General features: G+C 49.1%; 1 protein-coding gene across 15 annotated transcripts in view; it reads right to left on the minus strand.

Annotated features, from left to right (window-relative positions):
* TTC7B (tetratricopeptide repeat domain 7B) overlaps positions 1–17,161 on the minus strand; it is a 271,518-nt gene that overhangs the window by 66,047 nt on the left and 188,310 nt on the right. The window lies entirely within an intron of this gene.

A 17,161-nucleotide genomic window follows, 5' to 3' on the forward strand; every position in this document is an offset into this window, starting at 1 on the left:
TGGAAAAGACCCTGATGCTGGGAAAGACCGAGGCGGGGTGCGGGGGGGGGGGCGACAGAGGATGAGATGGTTGGATGGCAGCATAGACTCAGTGGACATGAGTTAGAGTAAACTCCAGGAGACAGGAAAGAGAGAAGCCTGGCGTGCTGCAGTCCATGGGGTCACAAAGAGCTGGACACGACTGAGCGACGGAACGGCAGAGCTGCGCAGTTGTGAGCGTGCCTGATCATGGATCTGTTCATCTTTTTGTTAGTCATTTAAAAAGTGCCTAATAGGCCCTTGAGGCCACACAGAGGAGTAAGACGCGGTTATTCCTCCCCTCACCAAAAGCTCACGGTCTAGCGGTCTAGACACAGGATATGTGATAAACCCACAGACATACTGACGAGGTTATCTGGCAGCGCCAAAGGAAGGAGGCAGGGTCCATGGAGGACAACCGAGGGGGCTTTTCTAGTTCGGGAGGGACGGGCTCTGGGGAGAGGCCTTCCAGGCAGGCAGAGGGACCACCTCAAGCCAAGGCAGGATCGTCCCCGTGTGCTCAAAGAATGGGGTCTGGAGTCTGGGATATAACGCTGGGACCTGAGAACACAACCAAAGAGGAGATATTGCTAAATTCTGAAATCTAGTATGCCTCACCAAGCTTTCTGATGAAGAGCTGTCGATGACAATAAATTAGGAACGTTTAGAGAAACGCTGTAGTAACAAACTCCCTCCGATCTTACTTGACAGCATGGAAAATGCGCGCATTAATTGCATCAAGGAGGAAACACACATGTTAATAAACAAACCCTCACTAATCAGATCCGTAAACGCTGTCGTCAAGGCCGCTGACTCAGAAAGAACACCTCGGCAAGCCGGAACGTCTGGTATTTTCTGCTGATCTGTTTGCAGCGCTTGGGCTATGCCTGCCAGGGACCTGTCTTTGTTTAGCAGCTGAATGTCAGCCAGGATACAAAACAGCTGTGCAGAAAATGCCTGTGGTGTTTGCCCAAGTGGGGCAGTGGCCACGGGGACCTCGAACACCGCCCCCATCTCTCTTCCGGGGGCCTGAGCTGAGGGCTGGCGTGGACCGGCTGCAAAACACCCGTGGGGAGCGTCAGCAGGCGGAAGAGACCGCACAGGGGGCAGGGGTGGGAGGGGGCAGGTGCAGTGAGACGCAGTGTGAGGTGGGGAAGATGGTTGGGCAGCCACGGAGCAGAAGGGGAGAGGAGCCGAGCGGGGCGCCAGGAGCACGTGGTGAGGCAGAAGAGGCGGAAACCCGATGCCGGGACGGAGTCTGAGAGCGCTGAGCAGGCCCCTCGCCGGTCACCGACCGGCCGTCATCAGACACCGCCGACCAGCCCTCCAACACCGGGGTGAGCGGCAGCCCTCAGGTTCCAGGCTGGCTTTGGTGAAGGAAATCCATCTTGACTCCTCCTTGCCCGAGTTTCTGACGGCCTGCTGGTCTCGGAGCCCTGGCTCTCCCACTGGATTCAGCAGGCTGATCCCGGGACAGGGTGTTCTCTGCAAAACATGGTCTCTGATCCGGGCTGAGTCACCGTCGACAGAGGGAGCGGGGCCGGGACTGGTCACCGGGCCACCTGGCCTGACGCATCTCCATGGGCTCAGCCACACCCAGGCGTGCCTGCAATGGTGGGCGTACAGCTGTGCAGGCCCGGGGCTGGCGCTCCCGGACCCCCGAGGACCCTCTGAGGACAGGCGGAAGGAGGAGGGTTTGGCACCAGTCACATGACGGCTCCCATAACCACTTGGGGAACAGATCACTCATGGAGATGGACCAACAAGCATCATCTGAACGAATGATCTGTCTGCTCAGCTTCCTTCATCATCTGGCTCACCTAACTGCCGTGTTGACAGCTGTTGGTCGACTCATTGGAAAAAGAAAACTATGTAGATAGATAGGTAACCCAGACCTGGGAAAGGCCTTGAGGGCCCTGCAGGGGACGCTTCGATACTCAAGAATGCGGTCAGGGCGGCGCCTGCTGCACGCCCTGGGAACCTGGGAGAAGTGCAGGACGCCCACCCACGCCAGGCCCAGTGCGGGCCCCCCTGGTGGCTCAGACAGTAAGAACCTGCCTGCAGGCCAGAAGACCCAGGCTTGCTCCCTGGACGGGGAAGACCCTGTGGAGAAGGATCTTCTCCAGTGTTGGTACCTGGAGAATCCCGTGGACAGAGCAGTCACATGTAACAAGACGGGTTAGAATCTTGTTCTAACGCATTAGAACGAGACCTGATGGATTAGAATCTTCATGTAACAAGATTCCCAGGTGATTTGTGTGCAAATTTAAGTTCAAAAAGCACCGCTCTACTTCATAACTCTCCATTTTTACTTTCAATGGTCTGATTTTTTTTTAAGACCTCCAGGAAAACACTTCCCATAGTCCCTACACTTAGGCAGTTCTGTGTTTATTTCATTCCAGTAAGAATTTTGAAGGTATTTTATTCTTAAATTCGGTGGCCATTTTGATCAACCACTTACATTAAGGTCATAAATGAAGGACACCCCCCCACCTGTGGTCTTGAACCTTCCTTTCCTTTTAGAGAGATTCTCTGGGTGACTTTCTGGTGGCTGTGCTATAGGAAATGGCAACCCACTCCAGTATTCTTGCCTGGAAAATCCCACAGACAGAGGAGCCTGGTGGGCTACAATCCATGGGGTCGCAAAGAGTCGGATACAACTGAGCGCCTAAGAACAACAAGGTCCTCGCTGAGCGTGGCCAGTGGGGACCAGTGTTCCGAGCCAGGGCACCACTCACGCTGTCAGCCACAGAAAGGGCGCCTGAGTGCAGAGCGCTGGACCATCGCCACTGCCCGGGGTGTCTGCCTCAAGGCTGGAGAGCTCAACCGTCTTCCTGAACCAGGCAAGAGAACAGGAGCTGGCTTCAAGGCCTCTTCGGAGCCATGCCTGCCCACCCCAAAGCTAATCAAATCCAGACATCCCTGAGATGTGCATTCACTTACAGGGACTCTGCTGACCGAAGTCTGTCCGTGGCTACCGGACGGACACCCCTGGTCTGCGAGCTCGTCGGAGACTGAGCGCCTGGTGCCCATCACAAACCCCAGAGCGCAGGCTGATGCCTGCTCGGCTGGCTAACAGAACCACCAAAGGAGGGTTGAAGAGTGTGGCTGGAAACGAAGAGCGGCTGGCCCAGGGGGCTCATTCGCCGTCTTCTCTGGGAGCCTCTACCACTGAGGAAGTTCTGGAAATGCGACCACACTCAGGGCCCGCAGCCAGGGAAGGAGACCCCGCACAGGGTGCTGGCAGGTGTGGGGCCCCCCCCGCCGGCCTCCTTGTCTCCCCGGCCAGGGCTCCCCGAGCTGATGGCTCCGGGAGCACTGGCGCCACTTCTGTTTGGCCAAAGCCAGCCCGCGGGGAGACACCTGGCTTTACAGGCGCGCCCACCCCCAGCACAGGCCGAGGCCGGCCGCTGGCCTCCTCTCCGGACGGGCAGGGCCTCTCGCTGGGCCCCGTATCAGTTACACTCTGCTGGGCCTTTCAGTCGAAGTGTCAACAGTCTGGACACTCCCCCATCCTCCTAGCGATATTTTTAGCACAAACAAACAACGGACATATTTAGCGGCAATAAATCACCCTGAGAAACCCCAGTTTGGCTCATTTTTTGCTCCCACTTCAGCTACTAACCTCAACTCTGATTAGGGTCCTGGAACCTCAGCTGAAGTGCCCGGGAGGGCTGAGCGAGAACACATGTACACCAGGCCGCCGAGGCCTGGGAGAGCGGCTCTGGGCCTGCGAGTGACGTGTTGGCAATGGGAGCCGTGCCCTTCAGTGCCACCCTCAGAGCAGCAGTCAGGATGGCCTCCTGGGCACCGTCTGACCGGGTGGAACCGGGAGGAGGGGGTGCAGAGAAGCAAGAGGCCCAGAAGCCGCCCCAGAGCTGGGGAGCGAGTGGGTGAGCAGCGGTCTGGGCCCAGGGAGCCCTCTGCTACGGAAAGACGCAAGCAGGGAAAACTAGAAAGCACCCTTTCCCAGGAAACTACCCTAGCTCCAAAAATAGAGACTTCATTCTCTCTCAACCAGGACCACCACTGAGTGTCTCTAACACGGGCAGGGTGAACCGAGAGCCGATTGGCCCCTCGCCGGGGGCTCGCAGGGTCCCAGCTCCCTGAGCAGGGAGTGAACCTGCATCCCGGCGGTGGACGCACAGAGTCGGAGTCCCGGGGCCGCCAGAGGAGTCCCTTCATCTTTACTTCTGACTCAGCTGCCACGGCAGAGGCCTCCCCGTGTCCCCACGTCTGAGGATGGGGACTCAAGAAGGAAGGACACACCGGGCCCCTGCAGGGATAAAGGCAGTTGCTGAAAGGATGGGGACCCTACAGTCACCCAGACCCCGAGGGAAGGGGGCTCGGTCCCCCAAGACACGGACTCTCAGGAAGCCGTGAAGGTGTGCGACGCAGAGTCAGAGTGGGAGCCAGACGGGGAGGCGTCGGGTGCCTGGACACGGGCCGGCGGAGCGGGCAGGGGCGGAGCGGGCTCAGAGCCCACGCGGGGCCAGGGTCCTCGCACAGCACTGCTCCTGTGACCCCGGGCGCTTTGCCCTCACTTTCTCTCAGCACATCGGGAGGTCTGGTTTGTCTCTGCTGCTTCCCAGGTGCCCAGGGAGGCCTGGGGCTGCGGCTCCCGAGCAGCACGGGCGGCTGCAGCGGTGGTCCATGTTCCCAAGCGCTCGAGCACCACGGTGGCCCCCGCGCTCACGCTGTGAGCTGTGGGAGGGGGCGGGGGACAGCCCCCTGGGCCTCGGCTCCTCGGGCACAGATAGGCAGGAAGCAGGCCCCCCATCCTTAACTGCCCCTGCTGTTGTTCAGTTGCCGAATCGTGTCCGACTCTGCGACCCCATGGACTGCAGCACGCCAGGCCTCCCTGTCCATCACCAACTCCCAGAGTTTGCCCAAACTCATGTCCATCGAGCCGGTGATGCCATCCAACCATCTCATCCTCTGTCATCCCCTTCTCCTCCTGCCCTCAATCTTTCCCAGCATCAGGGTCTTTTCAAATGAGTCAGCTCTTCACAGCAGGTGGCCAAAGTACTGGAGCTTCAGCTTCAGCATCAGTCCTTCCAGTGAATATTCAGCACTGATTTCCTTTAAGATGGACTGGTTGGATCTCCTTGCTGTCCAAGGGACTCTCAAGAGTCTCTACAGCACCACGGTTCAAAGGCATCAGCTCTGTGGCGCTCAGCCTTCTTCACAGCCCAAGCCTCCCATATAAGAGTAGCCATGCAGGGCTTGTCCTTTTGTGACCGGCTCATTCTATCAGCAAAACATCCTCGAGTTTCATCCACGTTGCGGCATATTTCGTAGCTTATTTCAGATTTCCTTTTTTTTTTTTTTTAATAGATTTTCCTTCCTTTTAAAAACCTGAATCATATTCCATGTATATAGGTCACACTTTGCTCATCTATCCACTCATCCATGGACGCTTGCGTGGCGTCTGCCTTTTGGGTCTTATGAATACTGCTGTTATGAACACGAGTGTACAGCCTCTGTTCCTTCTTTCAATTCTTTTGAGTATTTACCCAGAAGTGGAATTGCTGGACCACACAATAATCTACTTTTATTATTGTGAGGAGCCGCCACACTATTTTCCAGCTGCACCATCTCACATTCCCACCAGCAGAGCACAAAGTTCTGGCTTCTCCACGCCCTCTCCAACACTTGTTACTATCTGCTGGTTTGTTTTTGTTTTTTTTAATAATAGCCATCCTAATGGTATCTCATTGTGGCTTTGATTTGCTTCCCCTAATGATTAGCGATGCTAAGACTATTTCCATGGGCTCATTGGCCACTTGAATATCTGCTTTGGAGAAAGTGAAAGTGAAGTGAAGTCACTCAGTCGTGTCCGACTCTTTGCGACCCCATGGACTGTAGCCTACCAGGCTCCTCCCTCCATGGGATTCTCCAGGCGAGAGTACTGGAGTTGGGTGCCATTTCCTTCTCCAGGGGATCTTCCCGACCCAGGGATCGAACCCTGGTCTCCTGCATTCCAGGCAGACGCTTTAACCTCTGAGCCACCAAGAAGCTTTGGAGAAAGGTCTATTCAAACCCTTTGTTCATTTTTTTTTGTTTTTTTTTTATTTGAGTTTTTGTTGTTGTCATTATGGAAGTCTGATTTTAAGCAAGCTACTGCACCGCTGAACCCACTCCACTTTGATCTGTGGTATCCTTTAGGCAGTCACTCACTACCCTTTGCCCAAAGATTGCCCAAACTTGTATCTGAGGAAGGGGCATTGCCAGTCAGTTACCGTGAGCTCATCCCTCCCAGACATCTTTCCATGGGTCATTCCTCCAGTTTAACACGATGAACAGCCTCTTTCCTTGCGTTCCAACTTTCTATCAAATACAGATTTAATGGGCATGTTCATTACCTCATCACTCAGCTCAGACATAAAAATAGCCCATAACACCTGGCCTCTCAGTAATCCCTACATTGAAACATTACTCAATATGATATTTCAACTTAAAACTGAGTTTCTCTGAGAGTGTGTGTTGAGTGAGACAGAGTGAGAAAAAGGCATAGTCTTACTTGCCAAGTAATGACTTGTTTTAAATCAGACATATACTCCACTCAAGAAAAGGATGCTCTTCACCACGTTTTCTGGTTTCTTGAAGAGAATAACGGAGGAGACAGGACGAGCCCCTGCTCACAGCGACTGCTGGCTTGAAGAGAACATGGAGCGTCTCTGTTGTCTGGGGCAGCCTCTCCAGCCCCTCACACGGCAACTGGAATGTGAGGGGAGCGCAGAGCTTCCAAGGCACAGAACACAGAGGCTGAGGCCAGGCTGCCTGGGCCCAAAGCCCAACCCCGACACCGAGGAGACGCATCATCTTGGACAAGCCGCTTAACCCCTCTGTGCCTTAGTGTCCTTATCTACAAAATGAGGATGATAATACTACCAGCCTCTGGTGTTCTCATGATGATTAAAGTAGTGTGAAGTGTGTGAAGTGCTCCTAGGAGTTGCCTGTATGCAAAACGGGCTTCCCAGGTGGTGCTAGAACCTGCGGGCCAGTGCAGGGGACATAAGCGACGCAGGTCTGATGCCTGGGGAGGTCCCCTGGAGGAGGCAACGGCAGCCCACCCCAGTGTTCTTGCCTGGAGAATTCCATGGGCGGAGGGGCCTGGCGAAGAGATACAGCTGAGCAACTGGGCACGCGTGCTCGTACACAAAGTAGAACGTGGCTGGAGATCGTCACTGCTGGACAAACAGGTGCGTGAATGGGAGTTACACACATTTCCATGCAGTCAGTTCCTACTGGTGTAAAAAGAAACATGATTATCCGGCAAAATCCGCGTCCATACTTATGCGAGTGAAAGCCCATGAAGAGAGCTTGTCTTTCGAGCTCGTAACTCGAGGATTATCTCGGCATCTGACACGGCACAGTCATGGATCGGAAACCACCACAAGGGCCCCTCTTGTTCTTTTGCCTTCGAGAGGTTTCAAGGGCTGCTTTCTGTGCTTTGGGGTGACATCTGATGGCTTCTGTGTGTGGCTGACTAATGGCCTCTCTGAGAGCCCGAGAATAAGTGCCTTCATAAGCTCTATTTAAGTAGGAAATAGTAAAGTTCAGATCAACTGAAAATCTGTAATTAGGAAAGCTGTATAATCACAACTTGTCTTAGGGCAAGAAGCTATACCCTGGCGTGGCTGGGTATACTTAGATGCCTTTGGAAGGCTGGGCTGAATTAGAATAAAACTCAGTTACACTAGAGTTCTCAAATCCGCCATTGGCACGATACTCTCTGATATATTTTCCAAAGACAAAAGTAACAGACTGTCAGCTCTTACTGTGATATTCTATCTAAAAATGAATAATCCCAGGCAGAAGCACAAAGTCGGCGAGGGCCTGACCACACCCTGGTCACACTGTCTTCAGTAGAGAGAAGTGTTTCCAACATCAGCCAGCATCAACTTCTATATTCTTGGACTAATAAGGAGAATTACTAAGTAAAATATATTAATCAATTAGGAAATTTTTGCCAAGCTGTATTTTGAAAGAACAACAGAGGCTCTTATACCAAGTACAAGAGACAGTGAATCTATCAGAATCCATGAACACAATATAAAAATGTGTATTTTGTTAAATTTTATTTCAGGAAAAACATACAGTGTGTTAGAGACTTTTAATATATAATCAGCCAATGCTAATTTTCCATCCTTTTGTTTAGGCATTTAATAGTTAAAGGCTTTAAGAAAACAAGTTTTCAACAGAAGAAAAAGGCAGCATTAGAGAGACAAGAAAGACAAGACGCACACAGAAGCGGCAGCTACACACTCACCCGTCGCTGATCATATCAAACGTGAAAGGAGCAAACACTCGAGACGAAAGGCGGAACTCACCTGGCTAAACAGCAAAGCAAACGCCAACTAACAAGGCCCACGAAAACGAAATGAAACCGCAGCCGCAGGACAGGAAATGCCAGAAGGAGCAGTGCCTGAGAACCTGCACCAACAGCAAACACAGCGAGACCAACTCAGAGCGGGGAGCCCCGCGGGACTCGCTCCCCAGCCACGCGCCCCACGGCGGCCGCAGGCGCCCCGGCGCCTCAGCCCCGCCGGCGCCTGCGCCCGAATGCACCGCGGCGGGCTGCGCAGCGCCGGCCAAAGGAGCCCGCCCTCAGCGGCCAGGAGGCAGGAGCCTGGGCTCGCGGGTCCCGCGTGAAAATCTCTTTTGAGAGAAAGGCCAGACACAATTTTGGACACAGACTGAGAAAGTTTGGCCAGAACAGACCCTCACTAACATTTCCAGGCTGATCACTAAACAGCAACAATCAAAACAGAATGCTTCTTTTCCAAATTAGTAAAGGAAAGATAGGTAATAAAACCATAACTGATCTGCAAGAAGGTAGGAGAGGATCAGATACGAGAAAAGAGCAGGACAACAGAAAACACAGATGAAGGGGAGACATGAACACAAGTCCGCCACTCTTCACAGCAGATGGGAGTGAACTGGCCGCTCCAGGGACAGTCAGCCTGAGCTGAAGGGAATAGCTACACACAGTGAGCACTGAGCGTGTCGACAACGTAAGAATGTAACAAGCTCACAGTAAGAATGGAAGGATATTCCAAGTACACACACACAGACCCTGTGTGTGTATAGACGTGTGTGTATACGTATACATGGATATTTGTAAGTGGGTCTATGATGAACCTAATTATGCAGTTTGTTACATATTGATAAAAGGTAGGGTTTCCAAGGAAGACAGAGCAATTCTGTGGCTTCCCTGGGGGTGCAGATGGTAAAGAACCTGCCTCCAATGCAGGGGACCTGGGTTCAATCCTTGGGTGTGGAAGATCCCCTGGAGAAGGGAATGGCTACCCACTCCAGTATTCTGGCCTGGAGAATTCCACGGACAGAGGGGCCTGGCAGGCTACAGTCCAGGGGGTCACAACTGAACCACTAACACACATAGCAATTCTAAATTTAAACACACCTAAGAAAACAGCTTTAAAATATAGAAAACGAAAATTGCTATAACTATGTGGTGAAATAGTACAGTCTACCGGCAGAGTCCGTGTGAACACCCCTCTGCCCAATAACTGATAGATGGCGTAGACAAAGCAACACTGATAAGAATAAGTAAGATCCAAAACCACAGGTGACAGCTCGACCTTATATATAAAAGCAAAATTTATCCCCAAAGGCAGGAAACTTTTCAAGCACATATGAAGTATTTATCAGAAGTGACTATATGCTGGGCCATAATATAAGTCTTAACAAGTTTCAAATTTATATAGATTGCAGTCTCTGAACACAATTCAATGAAGTTAAAAGACCATTGACAAAAGCTAAGTTTTAAAAAATCCAAGTATCTGATAATCATAAAACACAGTTCTAAAATAATTAGTGTGTCAAAAAAGAATAATGGAAATTTTAAAATATTTAGAACTAAACAGTAACAAAAATTTCACATATCAAAACTTGTGGTTTGTAGCTAAATTAGTACTTGGTGAAATATTTTATCTTAAATGCTTATGTCAGAAAATAAGAAAGGGGGATTTCCTGGCAGACCAGAGGGTAGAATTCTGCACTCTCACTGTCAAGGGCTTGGGTTCAATCCCTGGCCAGGGAACTGGGATCCTACAACAGCATGGCCAAAAAGGTCAACAGAAAATAAGAAAGGGAAAAACCTTCCTATGTGAGCTAAACATCCAACTGAAAAGAAAGAAAACCAGCTAAAACAAAACAGAACAGACTGTAAGAAAATAGGAGAAAAGAAATAACAGAAACAAGGACAGAAATTCATAAAAGAGAAAGCAAATATACACTTGAGATGATTAAAAAAAACACCACTGGTTCTTTGAAAAGATCAATGTTTCAAACAGGTTCCTGGCAAGATTGTTCAAGGGGAAAAAAAAGTATCAAACAGTATTAAAAAGACTTAACCACAAATGCTATATGACAGTAAATAGTGTTAAAACATTATAAATAATTCTTTCAGTCATATAAGAATGTTCAAACTACTGCACAACTGCACTCATCTCACAGACTAACAAAGTAATGCTCGAAATTCTCCAAGCCAGGCTTCAACAGTACGTGAACCGAGAATTCCCAGATGTTCGAGCTGGTGTTAGAAAAGGCAGAGGAACCAGAGATCAAATTGCCAGCATCCACTGGATCATCGAAAAAGCAAGAGAGTTCCAGAAAAACATCTATTTCTGCTTTATTGACTATGCTAAAGTCTTTGACTGTGTGGATCACAACAAACTGTGGACAATTCTTCCAGAGATGGGAATATCAGACCACCTGGCCTGCCTCCTGAGAAATGTGTATGCAGGTCAGGAAGCAACAGTTAGAACCAGACACAGAACAACAGACTGGTTCCAAATTGGTCAAGGAGTATATCAAGGCTGTATACTGTCACCCTGTTTATGTAACTTATATGCAGACTACATCCTACAAAATGCTGGGCTGGATGAAGCAGAAGCTGGAATCAAGATTCCCGGGAGAAATATCAATCACCTCAGATACGCAGATGACAGCACCCTTATGACAGAAAGTGAAGAGGAAGTGAAGAGTCTCTACATGAAGGTGGAAGAGAAGAGTGAAAAAGCTGGCTTAAAATTCAACATTCAAAAAACTAAGGTCATGGCATCCAGTCCCATCACTTCATGGTAGATAGATGGGGAAACAGTGGAAACTGACAGACTCTATTTTCTTGGGCTCCAAAATCACTGCAGCCATGAAATTAAAAGACGCTTGCTCCTTGGAAGAAAAGCTGTGACAAACTTAGCATATTAAAAAGCAGAGACGTTTCTTTGTCGAGAAAGGTCTGCAGAGCCAAAGCTATGGTTTTTCCAGTATTAATATATGGATGTGAGAGCTGGACCTTGAACTGTGGTGCTGGAGAAAGCTCTTGAGAGTCCCTTAAACTGAAAGGAGATCCAACCAGTCCATCCTAAAGGAGATCAGTCCTGAGTGTTCACTGGAAGGACTGATGCTGAAGCTGAAACTCCCAAACTTTAGTCACCTGATGTGAAGAACTGACTCACTAGAAAGACTCTGATGCTGGGAAAAATTGAAGGCAGGAGGAGAAGGGGAGGACAGAGGATGAGATGGCTGGATGGCATCACTGGGACATGAGTTTGAGCAGGCTCCAGGAGATGGTGAAGAACAGGGAAGCCTGCTGTGCTGCAGTCCACGGGGTCGCAAAGAGTCGGACATGGCAGAGAAACGGAACAGCAACAAATAAATAACTCTGCCAACAAAACTTAGGGCTTAGAGTAAATGGACACATTCTTAAAACACATACAGTGTATTAAACATGGATTAATAAAGTAGGACGCAGAAAACCTCAATAGCCTTTAATCATTTACAAACCAGTATCAGAAGTGCTTCCATGGACAAAAGACCGGTCCCAGATTGTTTTACAAATAATTTTAATCTTACACAAAGATTCCAAAAGACACACAAAAGAACTACGGCAACTCACTATGAGGCTGGCTTAATCTCGATGCCAAAACCTGACAAGGATATAACGAGAAAGAAAAATCATAATCTATTTCATACATGAACATAAATGTTCTTTAGAAAATGAATAAACTGAATCTATTAAAGAGCTAGATAAATCTATTACGATCAAGTTGGGCTTATTCCAAGAATGCAAAGTTAATTTAATGTTTAAAAATATCAATTAATATAACATTCACAGATTAAAAGAGTAAAATTATATAATAATCATATTCATAAATACAGAAAAAGCACTTGGTAAAATTTAATATCAGTCTATGATTAAAGAAACAAACTCTTAGCAAGCCTTCTTGGAAGAAAGAAATTTTCTTAACCTTTTAAATAAAGGTTTAAGTGGAAAAGCATGGAATATTTTTCAGGCAACTAGGAATAAATCTAGTAAACACTGGAGACATGTTTATAAAGAAAATTATAAAGCTTCATTTAAAAAATATTTTTAAAGGTCTAAATAATTAGAGACATCTAACTTTCCCCCAACCAAGTTATTAGATGAAATGTATTGGGTTGGCCACAAAATCATTTGTGTTATTCTGTAAGGAGTTACAAAAAACCTGAATAAACTTTTTTGCCAATCCAATAATTCCAGTCAAAATCTCAACAAGTTTTTTTTGGTGGAACTTGAAAAGCAAATATGAACGTTTATATGAAGGCTCAAAGGCCTGAGGACAGCCGGGACACCCCCAAGAAGCAAGTTACGGGGTGGACCGACCTCATGGATAACAACGTTGCGAGAATGATGATGGAGCAGCAGCAGCAGAGACGGGCGCCCTGAACAGTGGGGACGAGTGGGGAGCTCGCAGTCAGCTCCTCCCACGGACCCATGTTTGATTTACGACCAGAGCGGTCCTGGGGAGAAACGGGAAAGGAGCCTTTTCAATGCATGATGCTGGACACTTGGGTATCCCCATGGGAAAATGACCCTGCTCCTTATCATCCCCCATACACAAAGCAGTCAGTTCCATAGGGACTCTAGCTTCAGGCATGAAAGATAACCCGAGAGGGCTTTAGAAGATAACAAGAAAGGCTTCTTAAGCCAGACACAGAACTACTATCCTTGGATAGGACTGATTCAACTGATTCAATTATACTTCAAGAACTCCTGTTCCTCAAAAGATCCCGTAAGAGAAAGCAAAGGCAGGACACGAACTGGGGGACCTTCACCGCACAGGTAACCAACAAAAGCCTTTTGAACTATACATAAAGAAGTCTGACAAGTTATTATGAAAGAGACAGCCCAGGTAGAAAAGAGGACTGCAACATGTGCTTTATGAAAGAGAAAAGCTGAATGGCCAACAAACAAAAAGGTGTTCAACCTCATCGATAATGAACACCACGCCACTTAAACTCACAATGGGGTGCCACTAACCAGCGCCGCCAAGTCTGAGTGTTGGTGTTGGGAGCCACGTGGGCTCTTGGGCACCGCTGGTGGAGAAGAGAATACACACAACCACTCTGGAAAACAGTTTGGAATTATTCGGTAAGCCTGAAGATACACGCATCCTACGGTCCAACAATTCCGCTCCTAGGAGTCCACCTGACGAAAGGCTTGCACACAGGCATCAGAACTGTGTCAGGATATCTGTAGCACCATGCTTCATGACAGTCAGACACTGCAGACAGCCCACATACCCACTTATGGCAGACGAGAAATAGAAATCCGGGTGTATTTATACAAGAAAGTACCATTCGTATAAATGAACACACTGCTGCTGTATGCAAGAGGGATAACCTCAGAAACACAAAGCTAAGCAATGAGAAAAAGAATAAAAATGTATTATTACTGAGTACAAGTCCATTAAAATTTTTTAAAATACACAAACCCAGAAATTTTTATCATTTAGGAATACCAACATCTGTGGTATAGAAACACAAAAGACTGCCCAACACAGAGTTCAGGAGAGCAGTTAACCTGTGTAGGGAGAGGTCGGGGTGGGAAAGTAGAGCGTCCAGGAAACTCACAGCAACATTAAGGGTTTTTTCTTAAACTTAGAAGCACTTATACATAGGTTACTTGCATTTTTATTTTAAATAGATTTAATAAGTAGTCTTTTGCTTCTACTCAATATTTAATCATGTTAAAGGATTCAAAATATCACATGTGAAGCTGCTGTGTTCATTGTAATAATATTTATAGGAATGCCTTTCAATTATTGAAACATCAGTTCAGTTCAGTCGCTCAGTTGTGTCCGACTCTGCAACCCCATGAATCGCAGCACGTCAGGCCTCCCTGTCCATCACCAGCTCCCGCAGTTCACTCAGACTCATGTCCATTGAGTCGGTGATGCCATCCAGCCATCTCACCCTATGTTGTCCCCTTCTCCTCCTGCCCCCAATCCCTCCCAGCATCAGAGTCTTTTCCAATGAGTCAACTCTTCGCATGAGGTGGCCAAAGTACTGGAGTTTCAGCTTTAGCATCATTCCCTCCAAAGAAATCCCAGGGCTGATCTCCTTCAGAATGGACTGGTTGGATCTCCTTGCAGTCCAAGGGACTCTCAAGAGTCTTCTCCAACACCACAGTTCAAAAGCATCAATTCTTCAGTGCTCAGCTTTCTTCACAATCCAACTCTTGCATCCATACATGACCACTGGAAAACCATAACCTTGACTAGACGGACCTTAGTTGGCAAAGTAATGTCTCTGCTTTTGAATATGCTATCTAGGTTGGTCATAACTTTTCTTCCAAGGAGTAAGCGTCTTTTAATTTCATGGCTGCAGGCACCATCTGCCGTGATCTTGGAGCCCAATGCCTTCACCGCCCTGGCCAGGACAGAGGACTGCCGCCGGAGGAACAGCTGGTGCCTCCAGGGTTGCCTAACCGTCCTGACTGCCACCATGAGATGATAAAAGCTGGTGGTCAGGCTTTCCCGGTGGCTTGGAGGTAAACGATCCGCCTGCCAATGCAGGAGACACGGGTTCAAGCCCTGGTGCGGGAAGAGCCCGCTTGCCACAGAGCGACTAAGCCCGAGTGCTGCGCTGCTGAGCCCGCGCTCCAGAGCCGTGAGCCCGCAGCTGCTGAGCCCACGCGCTGCCGCTGCTGAGCCCCCGCGCCCTGGAGCCCGGGCTCCGCGGTGAGAAGCCCCTGCGACGGGAAGCCCGCGATCCGCAGCGCAGCCGCGGAAAGCCGCGGGCAGCGCCGAAGACCCGGCACAGCCAGCGATAGCACAGAATAAACCGATTCTATTAAGAACTCAGTTACGTATCTTGGAGAAGGAGCTCAAGTTCCTTGGCTTAACGGGGACCAAGTGTTAAAGTCACAGTGTTGGCTGCACAGCCGTGTCCGACTGTACCTTACCAGGCTCCTCTGTCCGTGGGATTCTCCAGGCAAGAGTACTGGAGTGGGTAGTCATTCCCTTCCCCAGGGGGTCTCCCCCACTCAGGGATCGAACCCAGGTCTCCTGCATCGCAGGCAGATTCGTTACCACCTGAGCCGCCAGGGAAGCCCCAGTGGGAACCAAAAAGCTCTGTAATCCTCTGCATCAGGCTAAGATGCTAGTTCAATCAGTTCTTGGTTCAACAGCCGGAGAGGCCTGGTCCTAGCAGCAGGTCTTCCTGCTCTCATCTCCCCCTGGCAGGGGCTGGGTCACAGCTGTCAGACACGAGGCCCACGAGGCCATCCCAGGCTTCCCAGAGTCTGCAGCTCTGCGGGAGACGAGCTGGTCACAGACAGATGACGCTACAGGGCAGTGGGACAGGTGCCCAGGGAATCTTGTTTAGGTTGGTGTTGAAATGTTTTACCCAGGATGGGAAGAAACCATGGGATCTACTGACTACCTCTGGCCCCCGACTTTTAATAAAGTATTCTTGGAAAGAAGTTCCCATCACAAAGGAAGAAATACAAATATTTAAAAAGCAAACAAGTCATCAGGGCTCTGAGCCCCGCTGCCATACGCTCTGCTTTTCTGAGCTCACAGCTTAACATTAAAATAACAGGCTCGCATGCCTCAAATATCTCTACTGCTGTTCCTTACTTCCACTACTTGAAAAGGCTGTCAGCTGCTGTCACTTGTAGGCATTACCATATTAGCCACCACTGTTTGCTGCTTGCAGTGTGGCGCGGCCATTAGTTTAATAAGCCTGCTGTTCTCTTGGATGACGCCCCAGGCTGTCTACGCGAGAGCCACAGGCTGGAGTTTGGCTTCTAACAAAGGTGCTGAGGGTGGGAGCCTGGAGCGACCACTTTATACATATTGATGAGAGAAACGGAGTTCAGTTGCATCAGGCTAAACTTTACTGATGGGCCCCGTATTTTTTTAAAGTGTTTCAACCACTTTATGGTTCCATGGGCTAACCAGCCTTGGATTAAATCCAGACATGTCCTCAGAGAGCAGAAAAGCAAGCTTGAGACCTGCAAGAAGTCAACCTCGGAGGCAAAGCCCTTTAATTCACTCCGCATAAATAGCTGAGCCTGCAGAAGAAACCTCCAGTCAGAGGTGTCCTGGATTATAACGAGAATTTTCTCGATGGGAAGAAGAGAAATGCCAATTCCACTTGAAGACAAAGAAATGTTTGTAATGGAAATGCGTGAGCCAATTTTCCAAGGGGAGTTGCTGAAACGCACTGATTAAAACCACCGTGAGGGGAGGAGGCAGAGAGATGAAGCCAAGGCTGAGCCACTTACAATCCGCAGCGTTTCTGAGAGCGGAGAGAGCCAGCCCATCTTTCTTCCCCTGCCCCGGGCCACCCCCACCCACTGCTGACCCTGCATTACAGAATTAGGACCTGCCAGCCTGCAGGACTGCTCACTGTTTCTGACCACTGTGTACTGGTTACTAAGCTACTCCACCGAGGATAAAATGGGAACCGAGCAACCCCAGAGACAATGTCCTTTCCAACAAAGCCTAATCACTGCCCTGGATTCAGGGATTCAGAGGGAAGAGGTGAAGATGCGCAGGCAATTCCAGCTCACGGCAGTGTGTGATGACATTTCTTAGCTTACATACAAATACTGTTGATTGACTTAAGGAATTCCGTTTCCAAGAGAATACAACGAAGACACAAAGGGGTCAGGTACCCTGGTCAAAGCCGCCTACAATATGGTGGTCCCCTGGAATCCGTGCAAGTCCTTGGCAATGTAGGATAAACAAGCTCTAAAGCAGTGATTCCCAAATTTTAGTCATTGGCGTTTATGCAACGTCGCTTTTGCCATATCCACATATATTAACATTTTCCTTTAAAT

This window comes from Ovis aries, chromosome 7, assembly GCF_016772045.2.
Source record: "Ovis aries strain OAR_USU_Benz2616 breed Rambouillet chromosome 7, ARS-UI_Ramb_v3.0, whole genome shotgun sequence".
NCBI classification, from domain to species: Eukaryota; Metazoa; Chordata; class Mammalia; order Artiodactyla; family Bovidae; genus Ovis; species Ovis aries.